Source organism: Vombatus ursinus, unplaced genomic scaffold (genome assembly GCF_900497805.2).
Source record: "Vombatus ursinus unplaced genomic scaffold, bare-nosed wombat genome assembly UNPS02014830.1, whole genome shotgun sequence".
In the NCBI taxonomy this organism is placed as follows: domain Eukaryota; kingdom Metazoa; phylum Chordata; class Mammalia; order Diprotodontia; family Vombatidae; genus Vombatus; species Vombatus ursinus.
The window spans coordinates 7,521,823-7,548,003 of record NW_020954608.1 but is presented as its reverse complement, the minus strand read 5'-3'; positions in this window follow the sequence as shown (position 1 = coordinate 7,548,003).

The following is a 26,181-nucleotide window of genomic DNA, read 5'->3' as shown; positions in this document are numbered from 1 at the left end:
GTCCCTGAGCTCGGCAGTGGCTGCTTCCAGAGCTTCTGGCCCACAGACTGAGGTGGAATCAAGTGGCTGATCAGAGGGAGATTGCAGGGATCTCTCTGCTGGTATAGGACTCTCTTGCTTTGCCCGTGCTTGGATCTGGGTCACAGTTCTGGGTGGCAGTCTTGGGGTGAGGAGGAGTGCTGGCATGGTGGAGCTTGTAGTGGTGGTGGAGAGGAAATACTCCTCATAGTTCCAAGGCAGAAAAGAGTGCTTGTGATCACTCATAGACAAGAGCACAGGCCAGGAAAGGAGTAAACACCTCACCCTTGATCATACCACCTTAGAAGAACTGAAAATTTACAAGTCCCTAGGTTTATCACTGAAAACAGCTGCACAAAACCCCTGAAGCTTGGGACAGTACATTCTCCACACTGGAAGCAGACCCCTACCTTAACAAAGAGTTTAAAACTCAAGTAATTGGCTGGGATCATGAACAAACAAAGTTCAAAAAATAGTCAGACCATAGAATCTTTCTTTGACAACGAAGATCAAAACACACAATCAGAAGAAGACAACAAAGTCAAAGCTCCTACATCCAAAGCCTCCAAAAAAAATATGAATTAGTCCCAAGCTATGGAAGAGCTCAAAAAGGAGTTTGAGAAACAAGTAAGAGAAGTGGAGGAAAAACTGGGAAGAGAAATGAGGGTGATGCAAGAAAATCATGAAAAACAAGTCAACAGCTTGCTAAACGAGACCCCAAAAAATACTGAAGAAAATAACACCTTAAAAAATAGCCTCACACAAATGTCAAAAGAGGTCCAAAAAGCCAATGAGGGCAAGAATGCTCTAAAAGACAAAATTGGCCAAATGGAAAAGGAAGTCCAAAAGCTTACTGAAGAAAATACTTCCATAAAAATTAGAATGAAGCAATTGGAAGCTAGTGACTTTATGAGAAATCAAGACACTGTAAAACAAATCCAAAAGAATGGAAAAAAAAAGTGAGAGAAAGTATTTGGTTGAGTTGTGATATCTCACTTTCAGTGGGAAAGTTCATTCATTCTGTGTATCATCTGGTATATTCTAATTTGTATAAGTTCTCTGATTTCTGTTTGCTCTCTCAAAAGACTTTTATTTACAAGTTAAGCAAAACAAATTTCATAATAAATGTGAAGAAGAACATAAAACCCAAATTAACAAAAAGCAACATTGTTCATTGGAACCCTTTCCCTCTTGAGACCTCTATAGCCTTAATCCCTTAGAGTCACATACTAGGTTGAGCTTCCAACAATTATTGTTTTAGTATACAATTCCTCTTGTAGTTTTTCCATAGTTCACCAAAGGTAGCATCCATTGTCAGAAAATAATGATTTCATATCATGATCCCTAACTGGGATACTACACAGGAGCTTCTCTAAAGTTTGTTTGTTTTGACATAAGATACTTTCCTCTGCCTTGGCAAGAAGGCATCCAATCTGGAATCTCCCTTGTGGTAGGGTTCTCATTGACCTCTGATTCAGCAGATATTTCCCTAGGATTCAGAATATTGTACACACCTCTTCTTTCTAAGAAACTCTTAGGCATTGTTGGGATATTGTGCCTTCACCAACCGAGTAAAATTTGTCTACCCCACTCCAGTGTTTATCCCATCTGAGTGAATAATTCTCCTGGTGTAGAAAGTAGAGAGAGCAACTCAATTTTTTTCCAATTTTTGTGTCATTCCCATAAATTTCTCTTGATACAACCAAATAGGTAATTATTCATGCAACTTGGGGCTGCTTCCTGCCACCTCTAGGCCAAGAGGGATTTGAAGACCCTTCCTCTTCTCAGTCAGTTCCCCTGACATTGCATTGCAGTAAACAAGTGAAGAGTAAGAGGAAAAGCAATACCACTCCACTATCTTAGGAAAAGTTGAAATTTCTTCCAAACTTTACTTATGAGTATGGCTACTATGTATTTAACCATACCATACTTCAAACTATAGGCATCGGGAAGGAATGATAGACACCATCTCTAAGGTTCCTTTTCACTTTAAAATTCTCCAATCACTGGTGGTATCTTCCAACAACTTGGGAGAACATGGCAAAACTCTTGACTTTGTTTCCAGCAGTTCTTGTCTGGGTCTTACTTTTTCATCATTTGCTTTCCACTTGATAATTTTTCTACAAAAGGCAGAAGGACGTTATCTTGCTTGTGTGCTGGTTTGATCAGTGTTTCTGAATGAAAATCTACTACTTTAAAAATAAGGTCTCCTAGGTAGCATTAGGGAGCTTCAAAATTAACAATATGCTAAATGATAATTAAAAAAAAATAACACTAACTCAGACTTAGACCTTTCTGCTTTTGTTGAAGCAATCCCATGTGCTCAGAAAAACTTTTTTTTGGTGAAACACAACATGCCCAGTCAATAGTTTGTCACTGACAGGTCAAGGCCCACCTGGAGGCCTTAAAACAAATCATTCACAAAATCAAATTCTAAATGTCTAACTTACTCTTCAGTTATAGTTCACTTATATAACATTTATCTAGCCTAATTTTAATCTATAAAATGTAAAAAAGACTAATTGAAGGAAGTTTTGATGATTACATTAGGCAATCTGTCTCCAATTTAACAAGAAGTCTGCCTATAAAAGAAACATACAGAATATTAACCTTCAGATAGAATGTTAGAAGGAAGTAAGGAACCAACTGTTTGTGATTAGAAACTATCTGAATAAATTCCACTAAATGAAATTGTTGGAATATGATTCCCTTTGAAAGGACCTTTTCTATCACTTGGGTTGAGTTCTGGGAAGTTGAAACACAATTGTGATTTGATATGTAACATCTGTAAGCCATATTATGAAAAACATTTTATAGTCACTTTTTCTCTTTATTTTTAAGGAAAGCAGTTCTTTTTATTTCTAAATTTAATTTTCCATTGATAAGGACAAGCATTCAAGTGTGTAGACAGTAGAATAAGAAAAAAAAAGAGACAAACTAAAATCTAATTCTTTATATTCACCCCACTCTGAAGGTAAGTATCTAGACATTAACATAGTCCTTTTTCAAAGTCTTTTTTACCTCCTTTTCTATAGATTAATTGCACGTTTGTTGCTTTTGTGGTTATTTTTAATCACTCAGAGGCAGTTAGGTGACCAAGTAGATAGAAAACTGGGCCAAGAAAACTTAAGTTCAAATCTGGCCTTAGACCATTACTAACTGTGTGATCCTGGGCAAATCACTTAACCTCTGTCTGCCTCAGTTTCCTCAAATGTAAAATGAGGCTAATAACAGTATCTACCTCCCAGGATTAATATGAGGATTAAGTGAGAGAATATTTTTAAAGCATTTAGCACAGTGCCTGGTGCATAGTAGGCACTCAAGAAATGCTTGTTTCCTCATTTCTTTAACTATATTTCTTTAAATATAGAGGTAGCTGGTATGTATATAGTTCTGGTGCTGCTTTTTTCATACATTTCACTTCCTGTAATTCTTCCCATCTTTTTATGAACAGTTGGTATTCATTATGGTATATCATTATTCATTGTGGTGCAATAATATTCCTATGCTGAATATACTATATATGTATGCAGTAATTCACTCAGCAATTCAGTCAAACATTTTTTACTATGTGCTAGCACTATGTTATGTGTTGAGGATACAATGAAAGGCAAACATTTGATCTATGACTGCAAGGAACTCACATTCTAATTGGTGGGTAGGGAGGGATATAATGTGCAAGCAACTATCTATATATAAGAGGTATAGTAGACAAATGGGAGATAATCCCAGAGGGAAAGCACAAGCAGTGTGTGTGTGTGTGTGTGTGTGTGTGTGTGTGTGTGTGTGTGTGTGTGTGTGTGTGTATGTGCATATGTGCATGGCTGAGGGAGAAGGGACAAAGAAGGATTGGGAAAAGCATTTTGCAGAAGGTGGTATTTGAGCTCAGTCTTGAAAGAAGCTGGGAAGGCTAAGAGGCAGAGGTAAGTAGATAGAGCATTCCAGTCACGGGGGACAACCAGTAAAAAGAAATGGAATTGGGAAATAGAGTGTCTTGTGTGAGGAATGGCAAGAAGGCCTTTGTTTCTGGATCATACAGTATATGGAAGTGAGTAAAGTTTAAGAAGCCTCAAAAAATAAGAAGAGGCCAGGCTGCGAAGACCTTTAAAATCAAGTCAGAGAATTTTATATTTGATCCTGGTGGTAATAAGCAGTGCCTGGATTTGGAGTTTATTGAGTAGGGGTCATATGATCGACCTGTTCTTCCGGATCACTTGGGCTCCTGAATGGAGGATGGACAAGAGTGGGGAGAGGCTTGAGGCAGGGACACCAACGAAAAGCCTATTGCAGCAGTGCAGAAGTGAGGTGATGAGGCCTTACACCAAGGAACATCTAGTTTATTCCAGTCTTTTTCTATTTCAACCAGTGCTATTAGGAATATTTTTGTCAGGTAGGGCTTCCCCATCCTCTCTTCTGACATCTTTGTAGCACAATTTGCTTATTGCACTACAGAGTCAAAATGCATATACATTTTTATGAGTTCTTATTGTATGATTCCATATTGAGAAAAATATTTCAGAAGTCCATTCTTCACCTGTCTTTACTGAAAGAATTCGGTGGGGAATCAAGAATCAGTTTGGCTGTCCTACAGAGCTGGAATGAGAACATGGGCAAATTTTCCCAGGATAAGGAGGTTTTCTTCCCTTCACATGGACACATCAGAGAAAATCACAGTAGTTCTTGAGGATTGGCTTTTGAAAGTAGTCTTTTGTCCAGGGCAAAGGCATAACTTGGCTGTATGAGGATAAGAAATCAAAAGAGGAGTCCTTGCAAAGAAAAAAGAGAGAAAGAGAAAGAAATGAGAGTAGAGCATCTCTCCTTTGAAGATCCTAAAGTATTTATTTAGGATTTCAACTTTTTATCAGTGGCTGCACACACTTGACTCACTCGTGTTAAAATTCTGTCAGCTGTAGGATAGATAGTAGTAGTTGTTACAGCAGTCTTATCACACTTAGGCAATAATTCTTGATACATTGAAGGAAAGGTAGAAGAGGAGTAATGTTGATAACTAGGGACAGTTTTAGCTAGGAAAATTCCAATTATACAACTATAATTTATCCAAATCAAAAGGGATGACATGATGGGTATCATATAGGCATAACATTTCATTTCAATTTTGCATTCGTCATTTCTGCCAGCAAGTATTTGCTGAACACCTCATATGTATAAAAGACAGATAAAGGATAAGACATAGCTCTTCACCTTGAGTATATGATAGATAGATTCCCCTCAAAGAAGGAAAATTGTGGTAGAGACTATTTAGGTGAAAATCAATGGAGAAAGCAACAAGTTATGTTGATAGTAGTATATATGACACAGTATTTGGGGCAAAAGTATTTGAAAAATAAGAGTTTAGGGAGTAGATTATAAGACTGATACCACATGATACAGTAGTGCTGAGGAACTTCAATTACTCAGATATCTTCTAGAATTTAGTTTCTGTCAAAAAGAGAGCAGCTGATAATTTCTTGCTTTGCCTTGTTGATCATTTCATATTTTAAAAGGTGAAGGAACCCTGACTTGGAAGTATTCTAGATCTTCTTGGTAAGATGGTGGAGCTGATTTTAGGGGTGAAAGTTGTGAGATCCTTGAGAGAAAATAACCACTCCATCTTAGAATTTTGAATAGAGGTGAGAAAAGCCAAGAGCAGTCTGGCATACATTCCAGATTTTAGGAAAATAGATTTTCAAAGATTCAAAAAGGATAAATAGGATTCTATTGACTTAAAGGCAATGATTCCAGAGGACTGATGAGGAAGCATGCTATTTACCAACTACTAGCAGAGAGATGACGGACTCAGGATGCAGAAGAGGCATATACTTTTTAGGTATGGTCAATGCAGGATTTTTTTCCTTCACTATATTTTTTTTGTTGTTTGAATACAATAAAGCTTAATTTTACAAAAGCCAATTGGGGAAGCCAGAACAGGAGGGATGGGAAGTTCTTGAAAATGAACTTCTGCAGATTGAAACATCTCCAGTGAGGAAAAAGAGAAATATGAAGAGACCAATATGCAAGATAGCAAACATGGAAGAATCTTACATAATCTCAGAATTTCAGAGTCAAAATGGACCTCAGTGGCCATGTACTCCAAGTTACAACTGAAACAATCCCCCCTACAATATAACCAACTGGTTGTCATCTGACTTTTGCTTAGAGAGTTGCAAAGATGAAGGTTGGCCTGTGAAAGATTTATGAAATTTTCATATTCCATAGATAGAAAGTCTCAGAAAGCACTATGAAAAGATGAGTAGAATTAAGTTAAAATGAACATCAAGGAGAGTCTTAAAGGAGAAAAGTAGTTACAAAAAGGCATTCTAAGGAAGTTGCATGGAAGGAGAGATAAGAAATCCATTTTGCCTTTGTGTTGACAGTGTTTTTTTTTATTGAATCATTGTATGTATTTAAGCACTTCATATCTCTTTCTTATTTACAAGTATTACCATCTTCCCCAACTATCACCCTTATCTCATAATAGTATGGGACATCCAAAATATGGGTTCTGAAGGGATAGCCAAGTGGTGCAGTGGATAGAGAACTAGCCCTGGAATCAGGAGGACCTGAGTTCAAATCTGTCCTCAGATACTTATTAAGTGTTGTGACCCTGGGCAAGTCACTTAACCATTATTGTCTCAAAAAAAAAAAAAAAACTGAACCCAAAACAACAACAATGTATAGGGTCTTCTAGAAACTTCTTTATCTATTATACCATAAGGGAAATTCTAGTGATTGGCCATATTTGCATTATGTTTTAAATTTAAAATTTAACTTAATACATTTTTATTTTTAATTAATAAAGCAAAAAAAAATCTTTCTCTCCTACCCCATTGGAAAAAATCCTTTTAAACAAATATGCATAGTCCTGTGAAACAAATGACATTTTGTTCTGTCAGTTGTTGCTTCTTGTACTTTGTTTTACAATTCAAATATTGGGTCATATATGGATGGATCATCAAGAGGAGATGAGAGATAAAGGAGAAGTCACCAGAAGGTAACAACAAGCAAATCATGACTTGATAATTGTTTAGGAATAAACTGTGCAATCTGTGAAAAATAGGCAATAGTTTCATGGTTATACTTGTGCTACTCTCTTAAATTTTCAAGTACGTCAAAGGATGGTGATAAGAACCCTAGTTATCCTAATTACTCGTTGTGTTATCTTGGGCTTAGCACGCTGCTCAGCACATAGTAGATGCTTAATAACTGTTTATTGTGTGATTGACTTTAGTTTATTTAATGATAAAAAGTGTATTAAAGTAGATGGCCACCAAGTTCCCTTCTAACCCTAAGTCTGTGTCTATGATTTTGTGTTGTTACCAATAAGCAAAGTACACAGGGGAGAACATTGTCCAGTCTAGATATGGTACCACCAACATTAGCTCTTTCAAATGTCTAAAATCATATTGACTATTGAAATACTAGAACCTAAGCTTGAGTTTTCTATATTGTAGGCACCCCAAATGAAAAAAAAAATCAATTCACAAAAGATAGAATTCTTTCAGGGAAAGTAAAATATCTGAAACAGACTCAGTTGGACAACTTTACAACAGCCTTGTAACAAATATATGTTAGACAATTTTGGGTCAGATTCATGACTATTTCCACATCTTTTAACTTTTTTATTTTTTAAAATAGTATTTTATTTTTTCTAATTACATATAAAGATAGCTTTCAATGTTCATTTTTATAAGATTTTGAGTTCTAAATTTTTCTCCCTCCATCCCTTCCCTCTCCCTCCCCCAATTGGCAAGCAATCTGATATAAGTTATTGGGTTATACATGTGCAATCATGGAAAAATATTCCACGTTAGTCATGTTGTGAAAGAAGGAACAGATCAAAAAGGAAAAGCCACAAAAAAAACCAAGCAAAAAGTGAAAATAATGTGCTTCAGTCTGCATTCAAACTCCATAGTTCTTTCTCTGGATGTGGATAGCATTTTCCGTAGTGAGTCTTATGGAATTGACTTGGATCATTGTATTACTGAGAAGAGCTAAGTCAATCATAACTGATCATTGCACAGTGTTACTATTACACAATGTTTTCCTGGTTCTGTTCACTTCACTCAACATCAATTTGTATAAGACTTTCTAGGTTTTTCTGAAATCTACCTGTTTATCACTTTTTATAGCACAATAGTATTCCATTACATTAATATACCACAACTTGTTCAGCCATTCCTCAATTGATGGGTATCCCCTCAATTTCCAATTCTTGGCCACCAGAAAAAGAGCTAATATAGATATTTTTGTACATGTGGGTCCTTTCCCCCTTTTTAAGATCTCTTTTGGATACAGACCTAGAAGTGGTATTGCTGGGTCACAGGATATGCATGGTTTGATTGCCACTTGGGCATAGTTCCTAATTGCTCTCCAGAATAGCTGCATCAGTTCAAACCAAGGAAAACTTCTTTACAGAAAAACTCATGGGAAACAGTTCAGTGCAGTCTACCCTGAAGGGTTTTAGTCATTCAGAGCGAATTTGCATATAGTCTGTGGGGTAGACTCTGTTTTCATCCTTTTAATTAGAGAGGAGATGGAGGCAGCAATAACTTTTTGGCTCTGGGAATTCTTCCTAGTGGCCTAGCTCCAAGAGAATTTCCCCAGATTTCTCTGTGGACTCTAACCATGTCTTCAAGGAAAGTACTTATTAATGGGCAGTTGGAGGCCTGGACAATGAGTTTTAGCTGCATGACGGAAAATTTAGGACTCTCAATTTTCATATATAATGTATGAATTCCCTACTGAGCCTTAGGAACATGAAATTACAAAAAACAAAAATAAAAAACAAAACAAAATAAAAAACCCTCATCAAAACAAAAACAAAACCTAGTAGTAATCTATAATCTAAAAACAATGAATAGCAGAGAAAAACTGCCATGAGTTGACACTCCAAAGGGGATGGAATAGTTATGCTATTTGTCAGTAGCTATCAGCACTGTTATGATATGATTTGTAGAGAGAGACTCAGTGGGGAGAATGAGATTCCATCTGACATAAATGAGGTTGGCTTACTTAACCAACCTCTTCTGATAATACTAATAGTTGTCCCAATTCTAGTGAGTATAAAATTACTATGGGAATCATTTATGGAAAAGTAACATTTTGCCATGGTTTTATAAAATAAGTTATATAATCATTTCTTAGACGATGTTGGCCCAGTGAAATTTTGTCTTACCTTGAAGGCAAAGCAATCTTTTATCAGTGTGTGAAGTTCCCAGGGTAGAACTCTTTCTACCAATGCAAAGTGACTGCTTTGAAATTTATAGTCTAAGTTACTTGCTAGAGACACTAAGAGGTTACATGATTTGCCTAGGGTCACACAGCTAGTATATATTTTAGAGATAAGGCCTTAAACCAGGTCTTGCTAACTTCAAGGCTAGCTTGTTATCCACCATGCCACATTGAAATCATAATGTATAAATCGTAAGGTTATAGACTTGGTAAGTCATATAATGGGTACATAGTGTCTTGCTAAACTTGCCTGTGACAGACCTTATGTGTTTTCAATGGAATTTAAATTATTCTCAGATGTCCCATATGTGTTAAAAGACTTTTCCCGAAACCCTCTGAACTTAAGCACCAAGTAAAGTTAGTGTGTGTATACATGTATATATACATATATATATATACATATATATATATACACATAGATATGTGTATACATATATGTAATCACATATATAATGTCCCAAAATTCTTAGTGCAGTATTACAGCATTGAAACTAAGACTTTTTAAACTAATAATACTTGAAGCCACACTAAGACTTTTGGGACACCATCTACATTGTAGAACAGGAGAAGATTGAATGTGAATTTATAAATCTTTATAACATAGAGTTTCCCGTTTAATTAAATAGTAAATTCATAATAGAACTTTTAAACCTGTCCTGTTTGTTTCTGATTCTTTCTGACATTCTTTCTATTTCCTTATTATTGGAAAAGAACTCATCCCTATTTCCCACTGCTTCTGCCCACCCCATCCAACTCTAATTGAAAAGAAAAGTAAGATCCTGGTAACAAATGTTCATGGTGAGCAAAACAAATTCCCATATTGGTCACAGTTAAAAAAATATGTATGTTGTCTTCTTCTTCTTGAGTCCATCATCTTTCAGGAGGTGGGTGGCGTATTTCATCATTACTTTTGCTAATCATGGACAGTCATTGGATTGATCAGAATGTTAAAATTTTCCGCAGTGTTTTTTCTTTTTACATTGTTGTTGTTTTTACATATCTCTCCCCCCCTCCCAAGTCTGTTCACTTCATTCTGTACCAGTTCATATAAGTCTTTCCTGCTTTGGTGAAACTGTCATTTTTAACACCTCTTATGGCACAATAGCATTCTTTTATGTTCATGTACCATGATTTGTTTAATCATAGCGCAATTGATGGACAATATTTTAGTTTCCAGTTTTTTTTTGCCAATTCAAAAAGAGCTGATATAAATATTTTGTACATGTAGGTCTTTTCCCTCTTTCCTTGATATCTTTAGGAGTATAATCTTCAGAGTGGTATTCCTGGGCCAAAGGGTATGTGCAATTTATTGACTTGGGGGCATAGTTTCAAATGGCTTTACAAAATGGTTGTACAAATTTACTGCTCCACCAACTGTGCATTAATGTGCCTGTTTTACCCTAGTCCCTTGAGCATTTATCATTTTCATTTTTTATCATCTTTGCTTCAAAGTTGCTTTAATTTGCATCTCCCTAATTATTAGTAATTTGGAACATTTTTTCAGATGGCTATTGATAGATTGGATGTCTTCCTTTGAGAACTGCCTGTTCATTGCCTTTGAGCATTTGTTAGTTGGAGAATGGCATAGGTTCTTATTAATTTGAATAAATTTCTCATCTATCTTTGATAAAAGACTTCTATCAGAGAAACTTTACATAAATTAATTGTTTCCATTTTAGTGATAACATTCTCATGATAATTGATTCTGTTTGTGTGAATAGGTTTTTAATTTTGTGTAATCAAAATTGTTTATTTTATCTTTTGTGATATTCTTTATTCTTTGTTCATGAACTCTTCGCCTATCCATACATATAAAAGGTATCTTTTTTCTCCTTGTTTCTCTACTTTGTTTATGATGTGATCTTTCATATCCAGGGCTTGTGCCAGATGTCTATTCAGAACTTACTTTTGTATATGTCATGAGAAGTTGCTTTATATATCTAGTTTTAGCCATATTTCTTTACAAGTTTCCATCTATTTTGTCTAGTAGTAATGCTCCAATATAGGATAAACTATTTACAAAAAAAAATAGAAACAGAAAGTATCCTACTGAACTCCTTCTTTGAAACAAATACAGTCTTCATACTGAAACAAAAGAGAGACAAAAAAGAGAAAGAAAACTACAACCTAAGATCCCTAAACAAATTTTGGTACAAAATTTTAAATTAAATATAAGCATACAGCCTATAGTACCATATAAAAAGATTATATACAACCACCAGGCTGTATTTATGCAAGAATTCATGGTTTGTTGATTCAAAATTAGAAAGACTATAAAAATAAGAGTATATTAATAACAAGAACATAGTAGTAGATTCAGAAAAAAAGCTTTTGAAAAAATCAAGACACATTCCTATTAAATATACTAGAAAGCGTGGAGATAAATGAACTATTTCTTAATATGATAAAAATTTCTATATAAAATCAGAGCTAATATTATACATAATAAGGATTATCTAGAAGTCTTTCCAATAAGATAGGGGTAAAGCTAGGATATCCATTGTCACCACTATTATTTGATACAGTAATAGAAATACCAAGTATAGCAGTAAAAGAAGAAAAAAGAATTTTGAGGAAATATACATACAAAAAAGGAAACAATGTTATTTCATTTTTGCAGATGATATGATGGTTTACTAAGAGTACCTTAGAGAGACAAATGAAAATTAAGTGAAACAATAGCTTCAGTATAGTTGCAGGATATAAAACTAATCTATAAGAATCATCTTATGCCTGTGTATTGCCTACAAAATCTAGCAGAAGGGGATATAAAGACAAATTCCATTTAAAAGAACTACTGAACTATAAAATATGTGTGAGCCTTCTTAATGAGACAGGAGCCATATGGATACAACTACAAGACACTTAACAGAAGTAAAGGCAGATGTTAATAAGTGGAGAAATATTAATTGCTCATGAGTAGGCTGAGCCAATATAATAAAAATGATAATTCTATTTAAATTAAATTCAGTGCTATACCAATTACACTACCAAAGGATTACTTTACAGAACTAAAAAAAAATAGCAACAAAATTCATCTGGAGGAATAAAAGATCAAGAAACTCAAGGGAAAAAATAAAGATAAGGGGGAAGGAAGAGGTTTAGAAGTATCCTATTTCAGACAATACTACAAAGAAGGAATCATCAAGTGTTCAGTCAATACAAAAGTATTTTACACTGTTTAAAAAAAGAGAAGTCATGTTTGATAAACCCCAAAACCTCAGCTACTGGGGTAAGGATTCACTATTTGAGTAAAAATACTGGTCCTCATTTTTCCATTGTTTATCATTTCTTTACTTAAACTTTATCAGCCTATTGGCCTGTTGTCTTACTTGTAAAATGAAGAAGTCAGAGCCCTTCAGTTCTAAGGATCTATGAACATAATGTTGGGAGTTTGCCCTAAATAAAGGTATAACTGGAAAAAAAATAAATTTTAGTAATTTTTATCTTTTGTATTTGTGTTTAGTAACAAATTTATTATTAACCACAGTCCGTCACCAAAAATCTAACCCTCTTTCAAAATTTCTTATTCCTTTCAGTGTAACTACCTTTCACCCTATCAGCTAGGGTTGAAACCTTGAAATTATCCTTAGCTCTTCCCTTCCTTTCAGTTTCTGTATCCAGTTAGTTGCCAAGTCTGGTTAACTCTACCTTCACAATTTCTCTCACATTCATTACCTGACTTAAGGGTATCTCTTCTAAGCTGTGTATTTTCCCAGCCACCATATCTTAACAAGTGCTTTTCAATGATATTGCTGATGACCTCTCTTTGAATGTTGCCACAACCATCATTGGTGCCTTATCTGATGTTATACTGTTGTAATAGCTTTTGAGCAAATCTCTTCACCTTCAGTTTTTCTTTTCTTTGCTACTAGATCTAATCAATAAATCAAACAAGGAAACTATCATACGTAGTATTATATACCCATAGTTATTTCTCTCTGAAAGAGAGAGGGGTGCATTATCATCTCTCTTAAGGCCAATCTTGTTAATTATATTTCATAGAATTCAGTTTTACTTCTTATTGTTCATTCTTTCTATTTGTATTATCTTAATAATTTTGCACATTGTTTTCCTGGTTGTTTACTTCAATTTGCATCAGTTCATATAAGTAAGTATTCTCAGGCTTCTCCACATTCTTCAGATTCTTTTTTATAGCATAGTACTATTTTATTATTTTATTATATCAATAAGCATTTATTAAATGTCTATGTTCTAGGCACTGTGCTAAGCATTAGGGATACCAAGAAAGGCAAAAGATAGTTCCTACTCTCAAGGAACTCATAGTTTATTAGAAGAGACAATACGCAAACAACTATGTACAAAAAAAGATATGTATAGGATAAATTAGAGATAATCAATAGTGGGGAGGCACTAACATTTAGGAGGATTAGGAAAGGCTTCCTATAAAAGATGGGACTTTTATCTGGGACTTAAAGGAAGACAGGAGACAGAGAAGAAAAAAGGAGAGTATTCCAGGCTTGGGGAACAGCTAGTGAAAATGCAGTGGGAAATGAAGTGTCTGTGGGAGGAACAGCAAGGAGGCCAAAGTCACTAGGTTACAGAGAACACAGTGGCGGATTGAACGGAAGTAAGGTAGAAGAACACTGAAAAGGTAGGAGGGAACCAAGAGCTTTGAACATCAAACAGAAGATATTATATTTTGATCCTGACATTGATCAGGAACCTCTGGAGTTTACTGAATAGGGGACTGAAATGTTCACACCTGTGCTTTAGGATGATTAATTTGACAACAAAGTGGAGGATGGGATCAGGTGAGGAGAGTCTGGAGAGAGGGTGACCAGCCAAAAACCTACTGCAATAGTCAAAGTGTGAGGTGATAAAGACCTTTATCTGGGTGGTGATAATTATAGAGAGAAGGAGATGTATATGAAAAATATTATGAAGGCAAAATCAACAGCCCTTGGGAACAAATTGGATATGAGGTGAGAGTAAAAGGTCAAGAATGAAACCTATAATATGTGCCTGGCTGACCAGGAGCATGGTAGTGAACTTAATTGTAATAGAGGAGTTGAGAAAGAATCTTTTTTTGGGGGGGGGAGAGGAGGGGAGATGAGTTCAATTTTTGCACATGTTGAGTCTAGGATGTCTACAAAGCATCTTGTTTGAGATGCAAATTGGCAGTTCAACATTTGAGTCTGGAGGTTAGGAGAGAAATTAGGGCTGGATACGTAGATCTAGGAATAATCTACAAAGAGATTATAACTGAAACCATGGAAACGGATGATATCACCAAGTAAAATAATATGGAGGGAGAATATAAAAGGGCTCAGGACAGGGTCCTGGGGGACACTTCCCTCCTTTAATTTGCATGAGCTCAATAAAGATTCAGCAAAGGAGAATGCAGAGTAGTCCAATAGGTAAGGAGAAAACCTGATAGAGGGGTGTCATGGAAACCTAGGAAGCAAAGAATATCAAGGAGAAGAGGGTGATTTAGAGTGTCAAATGCTGCAGAGAGGTCACAAAGGATGAGGACTGAAAAAAAGATATTAGATTTGTCAATTAAGAGATCATTGGTAACTTTGGAGAGAGCAGTTGCTGTTGAATGATGAATTCAGAAGCCACATTGCAGAATTAAGAGAGAGACAAGGAACCACCTATTGTAGACAATCTTCTCAATTAGTTTAGCCACAAAAGTGAGCCAAATTTTGGAAAGGTAGCAATCAATTAAAGATCAACTGAAGGTTTTTTTGTTTGTTTGTTTTTGAGCTTGAAGGATATGTGTATATGGTAGTAGGAGGTAGGAATGCAGTAAATAGGAAGAGATTGGAGGTAACCTAGAGTGGGGATGAGAGAGGAGACAGTCTTCTGTAGAAGATGGGATAGAATGAGATCACTTATGCATGCAGATAGCTTTACTTTGGCAAGAAGAAGGCCATTCTTATTGTGTGAAACGTGTGAAAAACGATATATTGAAGGATGGCATCTGAGTGATGGAAGATGAGGAAGAGGGGAGAAGACCTCTTTCAGTTAATGATTTAACTTTTTTTTTTTTCAGTGATCAATGGGCAAGGTTTTAAGCTAAGAGGATTGGGGAAGGGGCAACAATGGGAGATTTGGGGAAGGATGAAAAGGTTTGGAAAAGCCACAGTGGTGAGTGGGAGAATGAGTTAATTAGGGAGGTCTAAAAGAATTGCCTTGAAATAATAAGTACCCACTTGAGATTCTGTAACATATTTTTGGTGGACCCAGTCAGCACAGTTATTTGCTTACTGATTATCTCTAGCTTTTTTCAGCAGCACATCTGAGTAGGAGTGAAAGCAAAGGATGTTGGGAGTGATCCAAGGCTGAGGCATAGCTGGACAAGATTGATAATACAATAAGTGGGTCAGGAATGCAAGAAGATAGGAGAATGTAGTTAAAATGGTTCACTATGAGTCAAAAAGAGGGAGAAAAGTTTGGCTAGTGCAGGAGTAATAGCCTGGGAAAAAAGTGAGAGGTCAAAAGATTAGAAGTCGTGGTATAGAGGAAGAACAAGGTTGGGGTTTGCAGAGGGACAGGCGAAATAACAACAAATTTTGGTCAGATAAAGGCATTTCAGATTTCATGAACATGGAAGTGGTGCATTTGTGGATGATAGCAAGATTTTGCATGTGGCCAAAGTGGAGTGCGGATATAGGTCATGTAAAATAAGCAAATTCAGGAACGGGGATGGTAAGGGTTTTGAAGACAAATCAATATATATGTTAAAGTCCTCTAGTACGAAGCCATGAATTGGAGCAGAAAGATTGCGAGTCAGGCACTGAACTCATTAAGGAAAGAAAGGAATGTCCTGGAGGTTGGTAGATAATAGCTTCCAGAATTTTGATTGGGTGGTAAATAGAGATTGAACGAACCTCAAAGGAGGATAAATTACTAAGTAACGGTCATAGAGGGAGAGGTTGGAAATAGCAGTAGGGAACAAGGAGTATTCCAACTCCCTGTCCTTGAATAGCAAGTTGAAGGAAATGAGTGAAAGTACATCAAGTATTGAAAAAGAGGCCAGGAAGGCTGTGTCAACATTAAGAGCTAGCCAGGTCTCAGAGAGAGCCAGGAGATGGAAAGAGTAGGAAAGGAAAAAAAATAAGATGAAGGTAAGTCTGTTGCCTATGTTGCAGGCATTCAAGGGAGCTTAGTAGAGGTGGTAGGTAGCTTTAGAGTGGGACACTGTGTGTGTGTGTGTGTGTGTGTGTGTGTGTGTGTGTGTGTGTGATTGTGATTGAGGGTAATAGGAATAAGCCACCAGGCAGTAAGGAATGGAGAATAAGATTTGAACAATGATCACTAGTTTCTGAACTATTTGTTTAGCCAGTCTCTAATAAATAAGCATCTACTTTGTTTCTAGTTATTTGCTACTACCAAATTAAAAAAAAAAATTGCTACAAACAGTTTGCTTTATATAGGACTTTTTTTTTTTTTTTTTTTTTAAGCGTGACTTTCTTGAGTTATATCCCTAGCCATGGGATCTTTGGGTCAGAGCATATGGATATTTTGGACACTTTTTTTTTTTAGTAAAACAGCAATTTACTTTCCATAATGTTTGAACCAATTTGTAGTTGCACCAACAGTGTATTAATGTACCTGTCATTCTACATCTCCAATATTGACTTACCGTCTTTTGTTTTCTTTGCCAATTTTCTAGCTATGAGCTAAAACTTCAGAGTTGTTTTGATTTATTTTTGTTTCATCATTAGTGATGAGAAGCAACTTTCATGTGGTTGTTAGTAATTTGCAACTTTTCTTTTGAAAACCATTTATTCATATCCACTGACTACTTGTGTGTTGGGTGGGGAGTGTATTTTGGTCTTATATATTTGTGTTGGTTCTTTACCTGTTTTAGATATCAGATCCTTATCTGAGATACTTGTTGCATCATTTTATCTCCTTGATCACTTCACTTCTCATCTTATTTGCTGATGTTTATTATAATGTTTATGATGATTTATGATGTTTCCATTTCAGGTGTAATACAAGTGCTATCGCTACTATCCCAACCTAGACTCAGACTAGCTTTTGACATCTTCAAAGCAAAGTCATTTGTATCCTCAGAGGCTGGAAGTAGTCTTGAGGGTTTGAGGGGGAAATTTCCAGTGCTTTAATTCCTGAACCTGGCCAGTGAGCTTCCTCAACCCCTCTATGATCATTAATCTAAATCTATTAGGCGTACCAGATTAGCTTTCACAAACAAGTTTTAACTGTGGCGGTATAGTTGGTAGAAAACATCCATCAAAAGTCTGTGACACATTCTCCAATAAATATATACAGATTTCAGGGGGAAATGGCCTCATACTTGAAGAGCACATTTGGCCAAAGAGATTTACAGCTTCTGGAAGTCCTTTTTCTGGAGTCCTCAAGATTTTCTTCTTAGGTATGGCATGGCTTTTCTTCTGGGCTCATTGAAGAGTCTTGAAATTGTCTTTCCTTGTTGTGTTCAGTCTATTTTTAGCTCCTGATATTACTGGTGGCCACTGTTTTCCCAGGTAATACTACTAGGACAAAGATGAAAAGTTGAAATCTTCTGAATCTCTAAACTTTACTAGACTTTATAGCAGTTAAACTTTGGCAGAAAATTGTGATAATCAAGCTCCATACTTCTAAACTAAACTGAAAATGACTTCTCCTTTCTCTATCATGTCTACCTTGTAAAAGACTTGTTTGTATACATAATACATTGACTCTGATTGTAAACTTCTTGAAAGATTCAAATTGTGCTCTTTTATTGTGTGTAATAAAGGTCTGTTGAATTAAGACAGTAATTATTTGCATTTTAGAATAGACTGCTAAATCGGTTTATTTGAGATATGATATTGTTTTAATGGGATAATCAGCAAAATCTTATTATCATAAATCATGCACCTACTAGTGGATCTTATCTAAGGGAAAGAAGACTAAGCATAAAAAATAGTGCTGGTAGAAAAATAGAGATAAGGGAAGAGAATAACAGGCAAGAGAAAGAAAACTTGGAGAAGAAGAAACTATGGATAAATCTGCTTTCTTGGCTTTGTAAAATAGTTTTTGGCAGGTGACTTCCCCATAATTGGATTTTGTGGCTTTGGATATCAGTTAAATGACAAGTTTTGTTGATTTTTTGGGAAAATATCCTCTAATGAAGGGTGACTGTTGTTGTACAGCCTTTTATTTATTTTTTCCTAAAGAAGGGCCCAGTCAGGGTCATTTCATGATGATTTTCACAGCTGGCTAGGCATTAGGAAAAAACTTGATTATCATTATTATTAAAAAAGGTAATATTTTTCTTGAAATATTTACTTTAAGTTTACAAAACAGATACATGAAATGTTTATAGTGCCTTGCATGTCTTTGATATCTTTCTGTAAAGCAGATGTGCTTATTGGGAGAAGACAAGTTCGCACGCCTATTCTTAGAACCTAATTATAAACATAATTAATTTTCATAATTATGATGATAAACATAATTGATTTTGAAAATTAAACATTTGTTTATTACATAGGTATTAAAATTTTGCAACACAAGCTGTTCTCTTACATTTAGGAGCAGAACTCTGCCCTTATGAATTTTTTTCTTCCTAAAGCTGACTTGTATCAGGTCTGATTTCTGGCTTGAGTTGCTTTGCTGGGATAACAAAGACATGAATCAGAGATAGCTTGTATCATAGGATCACAGCCTTAGAGCTGGAAAAAAAAACACCAGGGACCATTTTGTCCACCCTGCCTTTTTTTTTTTTAACAGACGAAGAAACTGAGGCCTAATGGTATTAAATGGCTTGCTTAAGGTCACACATTTGGGAATAATCTGAGCTGAGATGTGAACTCATGTCACATGGTTCCAAACCAGTACTTTCCCTACTTTTCCCCACTGCCTCTTAGATTTTATCTTCATTCCTGAAGAAAATAGAAGGAATTTATTTAAAGAAAGCAAAGGAAAGAAAAACACTGCTAAATGTCAGTTACCAGCAAGACCACAAGGAACAATTTATCTCTTGCCTCTATCTAGTCGTGCAAAAAAAAAAAAAGCATAAAAATTCAGCTTAAAACATATCATTGCCATAATTCAAACTTGTCAGGAAATGCGACAAAACAGTGTTTCTCTATGGTGACAGTTGCAGAAACATATCATCATTGTTTTTGGACAACCCATCAGGTCAGATTTTTAGCTTTTCCTATCCCTAGTCAGAAGGAACAATAAAACAGTAGAGTAATCATTGGTGGCACCTAACAAACTAGGAAGCTGCTAAAAGCTCTACACACTGGTATTTCTAATGCCCCATGTTCTAAGATGTTATACATGTAGTATTTTGAAGACCAATCAAATTGATTGACAGAAATATTAAAAGCAAAATGGAGAATGAAAATAGGAGCCCAAGAAAGGATTAACATTATCTGGCCAGGAGCCTAAGGGTCATGGAATCTAGAGGTTTGAAATAACCTTGGATGCCATTTCATTCTACCCCTCCCCGAAGCAGGAATTCCTTTTATGTTGTTGTTCAGTGTTTTGGTTGTGTCTGACTCTTTGTGACCCTATTTGGGGTTTTCTTGGCAAAGATATCGGAGTGGTTTGCCATTTCCTTTTCCAGTTCATTTTATAGATGAGGAAACTGAGGCAAACAGGGTCATTGCCCAGAGTCACATAGCTAGTACACGTCTGAGACTAGATTTGAACTCAGGAAGATGAGTCTTCCTGACTCCAGGCCTGGTACTCTATCCCCTGTGTCTCCTAGCTGCTCCAATTCCTTCTATAGTGTTCTCAATAGTTGATTGTTGAGGGTTGGAGATGAGGAAGATAGGTGGCCAGGTTGGTGAGGGGAAGAAAGATAGGAAAGTTTGGCATTTAAGGATTGACCGACAGAACTTCTTAGTTTGGAGAAAAGAAAGCTTGAGGAGGGGAGAACGTAGCAGTTGTTTTGAAGTATTTGAAGAACTGTATAGCTCTTCTTGGCCTTAGGGTAGCATTAAGAGCAATAGTTTGAAGAAAACAAATATAAGGAAAATTTTTTCTTAAAATTAACACTGTCTAAAAGTGGAATGACCTTCCTTATGAAGCAGTGAATTCCTCATCACTGGAAACTTTAATCAGAGGTTGGTTTTCTGCTTCTCAGTGATGTTGTCAAAGTATGGTTTGGACAAGGTCACCTTTTAAATTCCTTTGAACTCTAATATCCTATAAGTCTACGAGTATCATAGGGATGGAGTTGAAAAGGACTTCAAATCCCCCCATTTTACAGATGAAGAAACTGGGTCCAGGAAGGTAAATGACTTGCCCAAGGTCACAAAGGTAATAAGTATTAAGAACGAAATTTGAACCCAGGTCCTCAAATTTTCCAACCATTATTTCTCTCCCCTCCCCACCCCCAAACTGAACAGGAACCACTTCCATTGAATAGAATACCATAAATCCAATCTCGAAATATGAGTAGAAGACTGATATGTTCATAATGGCAGGGAAGGTGAGAGGGCAAAGAAGCCAAAAAAAAAGAACTCAGGATTGAATCTAGGCCCAGGGAATTTCCTTTGTTCCACTGAGGAGGTCATAGGATCATAGATGTATAGCTAAAAAGGACCTCAGAATCTATCTAGACTAACCCCCTCATTTTGCAAATGAGGAAACTGAGGTCCAGGTACAATAAATGACTTTATCAAGATCACATGGGTAGTAAGCATCAAAGATAAGATTTGAACTGAGATCCTATTACTCCCAAATTCACACTGACTCCTTACCTTCAATCATGTCAATGAGGTGGCAATGAGTATATCTTACTTTCCATTGAGAGATGTAATCAAAGTTCTGCACCTAGTCAATCCTAGGGCATATGAGAATTAATCTACAGTGATGTTTGCATATGCTTAGGAGTATGGTAAATGTTTAACAACTCCCCTCTAAAAAATGTACACATGATACACTTTTTAGTTTAATCTGTATTAACATTGCCTCCATTACTTTCTCAAATGTAGAAATTTATAAAACACTAAATCAATCACGAATTTGTAACATTTGCTGATTTCAGAGATAGAGATTTTCACATTGAAAATTGAGTAATGAGTTCTCATGAGCCCGTTCAAGCTGCCTCCAGTGCCCTGCTGCTTAGGAGGCACATAATCAAAGTCTCAAACAGTGGCTTAACCCCTTTAACTTCTTCCAGTGGATCACAATCTTCTAATCAGTCTTCTATAGTGCTTATTTTACAGTTAACATTTTTTCTTCTGGTCTAGATTTTTATGCACCTCTAAATCTATAAAAAATATCTTATATTGGTTGGTGTCTTCTTTGGTTTACTCATATAGTCACTTTTAGTTCTTGAATTGGGGTTTTGTGCCAGGGCCAGGTTTCTAACTCAGCTATACCTCTGAGCACAATTGTGTTCTCTGTTTGGCATAGGCCTGTGTCACCTAATTTCCTTTGCTGACCTCCCAAGGTAAGATCCTTTTCTTGAGAGTACTGGATCTCTAGAGCCTTCTCTGGTATATCAGGACAGAGTGCCAGGAGCCTTGGAGCCATTAGGTGGGTTATCCTGGATTGAGCATTGTAGTATCACACTGGTTGTTGCCACCCCTGGTGGCTTCTAAGTTTCCTTTTATGGCTTTCCGGTGACCACCCTGGAGTATTCTTGGGGGATCTCATATTCTTATTGCCTCCAGAGCCTTGGAGACTACATGTGTCTTTGACCCTGTTTCTGGTCACATTGGGTGGTTACCAGTTTGTTTGTCTGAGCAAGGCCCCTTTTCTATAGCTTTTTGGCTTTTTTTTTGTTTATGGAATTCTAGGGTAAAAGAAGTAATTTGACTTAGTTTCTCATCAGATTTCTTGACCATTATTTGGCCATGCTAATTGCAGACTTTTATTTGACTTAGTATGAGGAACTATATTTACTCCCTCTGGTCAGGCAGCCATCTTGACTGAATGTCCTTAAGTGTTTATTATAGTTTTCTGGACTTGGCTGTAACAAATCTACCAGACTGTATCTAGCAGATATAAATCTAATCTTTCCCCAGAAACACTACTCTTTATTTTTGTTTTTTTGTTTTGTTTTGTTTTTTTGCCCTGTGATTTCACTAGTATAGGAAACTCCTAGTGAGGAAATTCATGCATGTGGACAACTGTTTGGACTTTGTACTCTTAGAGAGTTGCCTTATTAGGTACTTAATCAGTTGAATGAATGAATGTCACTATATACAAAGCCTTTTAGCAGTTTCAAAATCTTTATGAACTGGTATTTCTTTCTTTAATTATTAATTAATTAATTTTAAGTTTTCAACATTCACTTTCATAAGATTTTTTTGAGAATAAAAAAATATAATTTATTATCTGCTACCCAAATTAGCAAAATAATAAATAGAGAATTTAAGATAACAGAATGATAATGTTATATATTTTAAGCTTAAAAGAATGTCAGAGGCCATCTAGTCTAATCCCCTTTTACTACATCAGAAGAAACTGTGACCCAGATTTGGCCAAGCTCGTAGTTTGTAAGCAACATATGTGGAATTTAAACCCAATACTTCTGACTCTAAATACAATGTTCTTTCTATTGTTGAACAACACTTTCAAAAAGATTTTGAGTTCTAAATTTTCTCCCCTTTCCTCTCCTCCTCTCTCCCCAAGGCAGTGTGCAATCTGATATAGACTCTATATCTACATTCATATTAAACCTATTTTCTTTTTTTGTCATACACAGTGAATTAATATCCATTTTAATATGTATTCAGCAAGTGACACAGCATCAAAATTCTTTTTTTTGTTTTTTTAAATTAATTTATTTTTAGTTTTCAACAATAACTTCCATAAGCTTTTGAGTTTTTAATTTTCTCTCTCTCCCTCCCTACCTCCCTCCCCAAGACTGCATACGATCTGATATAGGCTATTACATTCCTATTAAACATATTTTCATATTAGTCATGTTGTAAAGAAGAATTAGAACAAATAGAAGAAACCACAAGAAAGAAGAAACAAAACAGAGGGAAAAAAAGAGCAAATAGTATGCTTCAATCTGTATTCAAACTCCATAGTTCTTTCTCCGGATGTGTATAACATTTTCCATCATGGGTCTTTTGGAATTGTCTTAGATCCTTGCATTGCTGTGAAGAGCTAATTCTATCAAAGTTAGTCATTGCACAATGTTGCTATTAATATGTAAGTTGTGTTCCTGGTTCTGCTCACTTCACTCAGCATCAGTTCATGTAAGTCTTTCTAAGTTTTTCTGAAGTCCTCCTGCTCCTCATTTCTTATGGAACAATAATATTCCATTATATTTATATACCACAACTTGTTCAGCCATTCCCAATTAATGGGCATCCCCTCAATGTCCAATTCTTGGCCACCACAAAAAGAGCTTTTATAAATATTTTTGTACATGTGGGTCCTTTTCCCATTTTTATGATCTCTTTGGGATACAGATCTAGAAATGGTATTGCTGGATCTAAGGGTATGCACAGTTTTATAGCCCTTTGGGCGTAGTTTCAAATTGTTCTCCAGAATGATTGGATCAGTTCACAACTCCACCAACAATGCATTCATGTCCCAATTTTCCCACATCTTTTCCACCATTTATTATTTTCCTGCTTTGTCATGTTAGCCAATATGATAAGTGTGATTTTAGTACCTCAGTTGTTTTGATTTGTATTTCTCTAATCAATAGTGATTTAGAGAATTTTTTCATATGACAATAGGTAGCTTTGATTTCTTCATATGAAAACTGCCTGTTTATATCCTTTGACCATTTATCTATTGGATAATGACTTGTATTCTTATAAATTTGACTCAATTCTCTATATATTTTAGAAATGAGGCCTTTATCAGAGACATTAGTTGTCTCTGATAGGTTTTTCCCAATCTACTTTCCTTCTAATCTTGGTTGCATTGGCTTTGTTTGTGCAAAAAATTTTCAATTTCAATTTTATGTAATCAAAATTAACCTGTTTGCATTTTGTAATGTTCTCTATCTTTTGTTTGGTCATACTTTTTCCATTATGTGTAAATCTGGCAGGTAAACTATTCCTTGCTCTCCTAGTTTGCTCATAGTATCAGCCTTTATATATCTAAATTGTGTACCAATTTTGACTTTATCTTGGTATGGGGTGTAAGATGTTGGTCCATGCCTAGTTTCTGCCATACTATTTTCCAGTTTTCTCAGCAGTTTTTGTTACATAGTGATATGAACTTGTATTTCAATATCAGATCAAGTACCTATCATAATTCTAGGAAGAGAATTGAAACTAAATAAAAACTTATTAATTGAGGAGGGGAAAGTATAATTATCTTCATGTACTGATAGTAAGGCATCAAAACCAATTCCTGTGTGCAGGTCACACCTCCGACACATCCTGGTTGTGTAATCATGGCCATGTAATCTCTCAATGCTCTAGGCAACTTTCCACAACTCCAAATCACAGTGGAAGTGCCAACCTGCATTGGTAAAAGGAGTGTTCTCATCAGGTAGTTCCCCAAACCACCAAAATCACAAATTTAGTCTTCATCCATTCATCCATCCATTCACCCATCCATTGGTATGCACATACTCATATGTATGTATAAATGTGTACATGCATATATACACATTTGTTTATATACTAGTATGTGTATATATTAAGCTAGTCTAAATTTTAGGAGACAATTCCCTGGAGGGAAAGACTAAGTTTGCATTAGAGATCTGAGTCACCAAATGATCTTCATGGTACTTTCTATCAGTATGATTTTTTTAAGTTAAAGAAATTTTATTCTTTAGTCACCCTAAAATGTAGAAAACAAGTATTACTCTTTAGTAAGAAAACTTACACCATTATATTATCAAAGTGTTATATTCCTTGGGTTTTTTAATCATGAAAGAGTTATGAGGAGGCATAGACTTTAAAACACTGTGAAGCATGATAACATCAATGAAGTTCATCACACAGAAAGCACCATCCTGTCAGGCTTTTTAGTGTTCTCAAAAACTCATAGCTAAAATTTGATTGTGTGCTTAGTTCTTTTGATAGCCACTCAGACCTGATAGAAACTTGATAAAAGTGACAAGAGAAATTCCAATTTGGACTAGTAGCTCTTCATTGACAACATAAAAGACATCATGATAGGCAAGCTCTCATATAGCCTGGAGAAGGCCTACTGGAGATGACAAATGATTCAGAGACATTGTTCCTCACTGAGTAAATGGAGCAGAAACACCACCCAGGGAAGTCAGGCTGACAATGATGGAAACCATTACAAGATACCCAGGATGAAACAACAACTGAAGCAAACTTAATTGAAAAGATCAAGAGGAAAGTGTGGCAGTAGGGGGAGGAGAGAGGAGAGACCTTGCTGGAAAGGTTGCCAGCAGATGGATCCAAATGTAAAAGTATATGTTATAGAATGGATGATCAAAACAATGAATAGTAATACAAAGAGTGATGAGCTAGGTAGAAATCAGTGTGAGAGGGACTTAAATTACACAACAAGCAGGAGGTAGCACAAGGACAATTAACCATAATCAGCAGGAAAAGTTTTGGATGAGAGGATTTGAAATTCATTAAACTAGCTCTCAGTCTAGTCTACTATATAACATTCCATTGTTACTGGTAAAAGGAAAAAGTAACACATAGTGAAAGAAGCTCTTATGACTTTATTTCTTAATTCTTCTTAGAGTCTGTCTGTTTATTGATAGAGCATGTGATGGACAAAATGTCCTTGAGTTCTGAGGTTTTATACAAAAACAAGGCAATCAATTCATTGTTTGATTAACAAGCTTTCATGAACTCTACTATTCATCAGTCATTAGAGATACAAAGACAAAAGTAGAACAGTTCCTGCTTTCAAGGAGTTTGCATTCTATCTCAGGTAACAATATGTAAATATATAAGTAAATACAAAGTATATACTAGGGAAATGCATAGCAGATTCAATGTTGGTATGAGGCTAATAGCTGAAGGAATCAGGAAAGATGCCATGTAGACTGTGATACTTTAGCTAAGCTTTGAAAGTATTTTT